The sequence below is a fragment of the Callionymus lyra genome, chromosome 12 (genome assembly GCF_982586985.1).
Source record: "Callionymus lyra chromosome 12, fCalLyr1.hap1.1, whole genome shotgun sequence".
Lineage (NCBI taxonomy): Eukaryota > Metazoa > Chordata > Actinopteri > Syngnathiformes > Callionymidae > Callionymus > Callionymus lyra.
In genome coordinates, this window is record NC_141829.1 from 9757247 (window position 1) to 9763803 (window position 6557).

A 6557-nucleotide genomic window follows, 5' to 3' on the forward strand; every position below is an offset into this window, starting at 1 on the left:
AACTAGCATGGTTCGATGGACACTAACCATACTAAACAGCCGCCATTTTAGTGACGTTTTAAACGGAAGTTACATCATATATAAATGCCTATATATATGCATATACTTAAATGTGTATTTTCAGCAGCAGTAGGAGGATAAACACGTCTTCGCTGCTGATACCAGCTTAAATATCTCGCGATTATTTAGATTCTCATATTTTTTCTTTATTTCTTTTTCCAAAGTTGCAATACGTGCTGCCAGCAGGTGGCGATAGCGTTCAAACAGCTGCTTGAAACGTCGTTAAATAGAAGTAGAAGAAGAAGCTGTCATGTGATTTCCGGTTAGTGTGTAGCTTCAGGGTTTGATTTGAGACATACTATCTGCGGAGAATTTGCGTACTAGTTAGTATGCATACTAAACTGATGCATACTAACTTCTAGCATACTAAGATTAGTATGCGATTTGAGACACAGCACCTGTTTACGCTCAAATTACACATAATTAACACTTTGAACTAGTGATGTTCTGAAGAAGCTTCATGAAGCAATGTCATTATTTTCAGAGTCCACTAGATGGCGTCTCTGCGCTATTTTCCTTTGTTTGGAACAACTGTTCTAATAAAACATCACATCATTTTTGAACTGATGGCGCCACCTACTGACCTCTGAACAACATGACACTGTTTCATGAAGCTTCACAAGTACATTACTACTTTATATCCTCTAAGACCTAGGAATTATGGGAGTACATTTATTTTTTATTCTCCTGTAAATATAAAAAAACATTTATATTGTCTCTTGTCTACAATGCTGGATAATATTTGACATCGCATCTCTTTTTTTGTTGTAGTATAAAGGGGTCAACCTGACCCAAAACCTAGATTGTGAGATGGTTGCCTTGGCTTACCTAACGATATAGTATACATCGGTGTTTTAAGTAGAATTCATACATACATAGATTCCAAACACAAACAAATACCACGTATAGACATAGTTTGGACTAACCCATACAAACAGGTGACACAACACAAACATTTTTTTGCAAACTGTGTCAACATTTCTTCCTTTCATAAGCAGAATAAATGTTGTTTTCTATGGAATAATCTGCCACCAGAGGAGTCTCTAACTGAGCGAGCATCATCGACTTGATGTTTCAAATGGCTAAGTTCGTTTCGCTTTCACGCTTATCTAATTATTCACAGGGAGCGTTGTCGTCCGTCCGCTCAGCGTTTTTCATGCGCGCAAATTCAAATTAATGTCAAGAAGACAGATTACACCAGTGGTAATGCTGTGTGTGTGTGTGTGTGTGTGTGTGTGTGTATGAGCTATGTTCGTGTGTTGCTGTGGTTACTAATGAAGTGTTGACAAGAGGAGGGATTAGAACGCGGGACGGACGTTGACAAATGTGGTTCTAAACAGGTCTATGAATAAACCGGCCCTGCATGCAAACATGGCCACACCTCAACATATACATGCTGGGTATTACAAGCTAGCGTGACACGGCTACACTCGTGGAAATACACACTTTGATGATGGAATATTTCCACCGGTACATTAGGCTGACTCAAGGATTCTGGCCTTTAAATGAAACTGAAACCAAAAATAAACAACAAAAATTATAAAAACAAATTAATTTCATGTTGTTGTTTCTCGATATTTACTTTCCTCTGTCTCCTGAATGCAGGATGTTGTTGCCATGGTAACATATTTACCTATTAAATACTCAACAGGCTAATACATGTCATTCAAATAACTGGAGGAGATAAATGTTTTTCTTTTTTTCCCTCCTCCCAATCTGCATGATCACTACCACCTGCTGCTTATCACCTTCATCGCGTCCATATTGTGAAAGTACGGCACATTGCTTTGGACTTCAACGTTCATTTTGTGATTTATAATGATGCAACATTTGTGTTCCCTCTTAATGGCTTTTTACTTTCTTTAGTAAGTAAAATAAGTTTCATTTTAGTTTATTTACTCTATACTTTGCTACTTATTATGTCTCTGTAGCACTTTGTGATACTTTTTTAATTCCCTTTGAACTTAAATAAATACACAATTTATATCTGAAAACTGAGAAAAAAAGAATAATACCACTAAAATAATTTTTTTGAATGGTTCAGTTCAGTTTATTTAAAAGGACAATGTTTATTTGTATTCTTTAATAACGGGGATAGAACCCTACCAAAACCAGACTCAGACCCGACTTGCAGGATATTTGGATAGGAACTGTATTCTTTTGTTATCTAGTATTGTCTTCCAATGGTTGGTTATTTTCCTTTTCCCATTTACCTGATCTGACAGATAAACCTGCCTTTATTTACTACACATTCCACCTTGCCTTCACTCTCTTCTTACCCTACCTTGATCTACAACTTACTAGTACTCCTGCCTCCTTTTCATATAATCATATTGTAATTTATTTCCTACCCACCTCTCCATTATTCCCTCTCAACAAATCCAAAGAAATTCAGCAAACATCATGGTACAATGATACGCTTTTTTAAAAAAAATTTTTTTACCTTCAGTCGTCTGTCAATCACCATAAAAAACAGGAGTAATACAACTGATCCCTGTGTTAAAGTGTTAGATATAGATCAATTCGAATTTTCCCTCATTTTCTACTCATTATCATGTCGACTAAGGGTTGGGAGAATTTACAGTGTAATCCATGTCTTTTTGGAGTTATTGACAGACATTTTAAGTATCCATAAGACCATCCTTTATGTCCAAAAAGACAAACCTAAAAACATTCAAATACCTTTCCACGATCCTTAAAACTCTTCACTGGCTTCTAGTTTATTTTAGGATCGACTTTAAAATTCTGGTTCTTACTTTCAGATCTATTCATGGTCAGGCTCCTCCTTACATCACTGATCTGATCCAGCCTTACACCCCAGCTCGGGCTCTGAGGTCTGTGGATCAGAATCTACTTATGGTTCCACGCACACGGCTCAGGACCAGAGGAGAGAAATTTTTTCAGGCTGTTGCTCCTAAGCTTTGGAACGATTTTCCTCTCTCTTTGCGCTTGATGGATCTACTGACTCCTTTAAGAAACACCTTAAGACGTTTCTATTTGTTCAGGCTTTTCCTTGATTTTCTGGAACTCCTGTTGTGTTATCAGTTTTATCTTGATCTTTAAAGTTTATACTTTATTGAATATTGTTTTGATTGTTTAAGCGCTTTGTGACCCTGGTCTAGAAAAGGCCTATATAAATAAGAATTACTTACTTACTTACTTACCTTCATACTGTCTTCAATCCTGTATTGAAGTCTCGACAAGACAGAGGGAGAAAACTGTAAATGAGTCTTTTAAGTGTGTTTGTAGAAGAAGCAAGTGTTTCTTGTCTTTGTAACATTGTAACAAATATAGTCTTTTTTCCTAATAGTGTTCATTACAAGGGGGGAACAGTATGGAGTTAATTGGATGTTTTTAACTGTCTTTTTGGGCAAGAAGGACGAAGAAAAGTCGGCAGCGTTCACAGCCGTCGTCACAAATATATATTTTTGCCGATAACTCAAATCAATCACAACCCTTAGTCCACATAAGGATGAGCAGAAGATGAGTGAAAACTGAATTTTGGGTAAATCTTAACAATTATTTAGACTTGGTTAATAATGGCAAACAAAATATTTAATAGCAAATATTTTGTCATGTATTCATATAGACCGAACAAAAATACAAGCTGTGTTTTTCATCATGAATAAAAAGAGCTAAGCTAACCTTTCTTCAGTCAGAAATCGTGACTTTTCGAGTGTTGATAATATAATCCACGAATATTAACAGCTATTGGAATACAAATCCTAATTTAAGACCGAGGTGTAAAGAGTAAAGGTCACGGAGGTTCCGGCCAAAGGTGTATCAAATGAGATTTTGGCCTTGTAACCCAATACCTGCGCCAGCGTGCCAATGAGCCAAGCGTCTCGTCCAAGTCTGCATTTAATCTGGCGGCAGATCTGAAAGTGGCAGTGACTTTTTGATTCGGTGGGTATTTCTGCTTTTACAATTTTGTTTTTACATGTTTTGATGCTGAGTTTTTTGGGGAGGGTTGGTGTGGTTTTTACCGCGACATGTTTGACAGCTTGGCCTGGTTTCACACTCGCATCTCGGCAGGGGAGGACCCGGACACAAAAGGAGTTTGACCCAGTGTAGAAACAGCAACGTGTTTTTGTTTCCCTCAATTAAAGCATCAACCTTGTAACATTTTATTTTTTTGTGTTAACTGTGGTCCTCTAGGCATTGTCACTTTCCTTATATTTGCACTTATTCTACAAAAATTCAATTTGTATAATGGTGTTTTCAATTAAAACCACAATTTTGTTCACATTTTTAGTCAAAATAACAGTTTCAGTGAGTAATTAACCCTTTATTATTATCATTATTTGTATGCTGTACTGTATTGTATGTACTTTCCTTTTGTCTTAAATATATTAGAACTTGTTAATGTTCTTTAAATTTATATTGTTTTTAGTGTTAGTGATGATTCCGAGGTAAAAAAAAAAAAAACTCTTTTTTTCTGAATATTGCAATATTTATTTATTTATTTTCCGATACAACAGCGGCCATAACAAGCTAACTACCGCTTTATGTGCCGCGGGCTGTAAATCCTTAATCCAGAACTCAGTTTACTTAACACGCCGTTGTGGTTCTCACAGTCACATCTGATCTCCGACGAAGAACCCATCATTTGGGATTCCGGCTCTTAGTCCGATGCTGATGAAAAGGCTAGAACGAGAACTAGCAGACACTTGTCTGCTGTCTTTACCTCCAGCAGAGGAGGATTTAAGAGTTAGTCGCGTGATTTCCCTCTCAGTCACTTCGACATTCTTCTCCATCCTTTCATCTCCACCTCATTGATGAAGAAAACCCTCCATTACCTCGGGAAGAGATAACATTAAACAAGCGTGCATGTAGCGATTTGCAAAGATCGCAATTACCGAGCGTAAACATCTGCGTGCCATTTGTCATCGCGCGTCTCTGAATGCCTCATCATCATTACCAAAAGTCACATTTAATGGGACGAGCCACGTGTTTGGCCGGTTCTAAATAGGTCTCAAAAAGGTGCTTGTTTTTTATATTCCGAGGTCTCCGAAACGGCTCCGGGTTGCGTGAGCGGACGTCGTACGTAACCCGGCAAAACATCGTCAACCTAATTATGTAATAAAAGAGGCATAAATGCTTTGAACTCCTAAGTGTAGTTGTCAGTTTCTTTGAAGGCAAATCGTAATTGTCATGTTCCCTGCCTCACAAATCAAATCTTCTACACATGTTTCCTCCTTCCCGGAGTCTACCACACGCACACACACTCACACACACACACACACACTAAGACATACCACAGCAGCCTTAATGTGCTCGGTGCGCAGGAACCGCTGCGCCCTTCACTCCCTCGTGTCCCGCATCACTTGTCCACATCTGGAGCTGGTCACCATCTTCGAGTCCCCAGGGAAAGATTTTGGTGGCCCCTGAATGAACAATCCCACTTCCTGAAAATTCCACATGGAAATCAAGATGAGCGGACGGCCCTGCAAAGCGACATGCCAGGATGTTTATCTCATCCGTTGAATAATAAATCGCCCCCAAAAACAACGTCAAGGCATGAGATTGGTTTGCGCAACAAAATGTTCAGGTGCACCGAGGCTAGTCGGGGCAGCCCTTTTGGGGGCGACATCATTTTTAAGACCCTTTAAATATACCCTTCGTCTACCATGTTCATTGAACGTGTCATGGAATTACTCCTTGAAGAGCGGGTGGGTGGATAGTTTTCCCGGCAATCTTCAATTTCTGGACCATTGGTCATGACTAAGGTTACCTCGCCTGAAGTCAATTCAGAACTCTGCAGAGAGAATTCTGACCTGCTCCAGTAGAAGAACTCACATTTCTCCGATCCTTAAAACTCTTCACTGGCTTCCAGTTTCTTTAAGCATCAACTTTAAAATTCTGGTTCTTACTTCCATAGCTTTTTATTTGTTCAGGCTTTTCGTTGATTTTCTGGAATTCCTGTGTTGTTCTCTGTGTTATCTTGACCTTTTAAGTATATATTTTATTGAGTATTGTTTTGATTGTTTAAGCGCTTTGTGACCCTGGTCTGAAAAAGCGCTCTATAAATATAAATTACTTACTTACTTACTTACTTACCTTTTGACAATACGTACACCATTGACCGTTACTGCTGTGGTTCTTCACTCGTAGTAAATTCCTTGAACCTTGGTTACAAAGTTCCATGTTGGCTTCTTCTTCCATCCATCTTGAGGGGCCATCGGATGGACTTGAAAGATTCCAGGTTGAAACAGTTTAAATATCGGCTGTGTAACTAATGACATCGGTCACGGTAAGAGTCCAAGCAGAAAACGTTATGAACCAAGTTTGCTTTCATCTTAAAAAAAAGAGTTGACAACCTCAGAGCTGTTTCATCTTTTTCACCGTCACCACCTCTATTTGACTAGGATTGGGCAAAGAAGGTTGGAAAAGTTAACTCATTTTATTTCCTCCATGGCTCCCCACTACAAAATCGTACACTCATGTCATATTTATATTTCAATGTCATTGGTTTTGTAAGTACTAATGCACCCTTT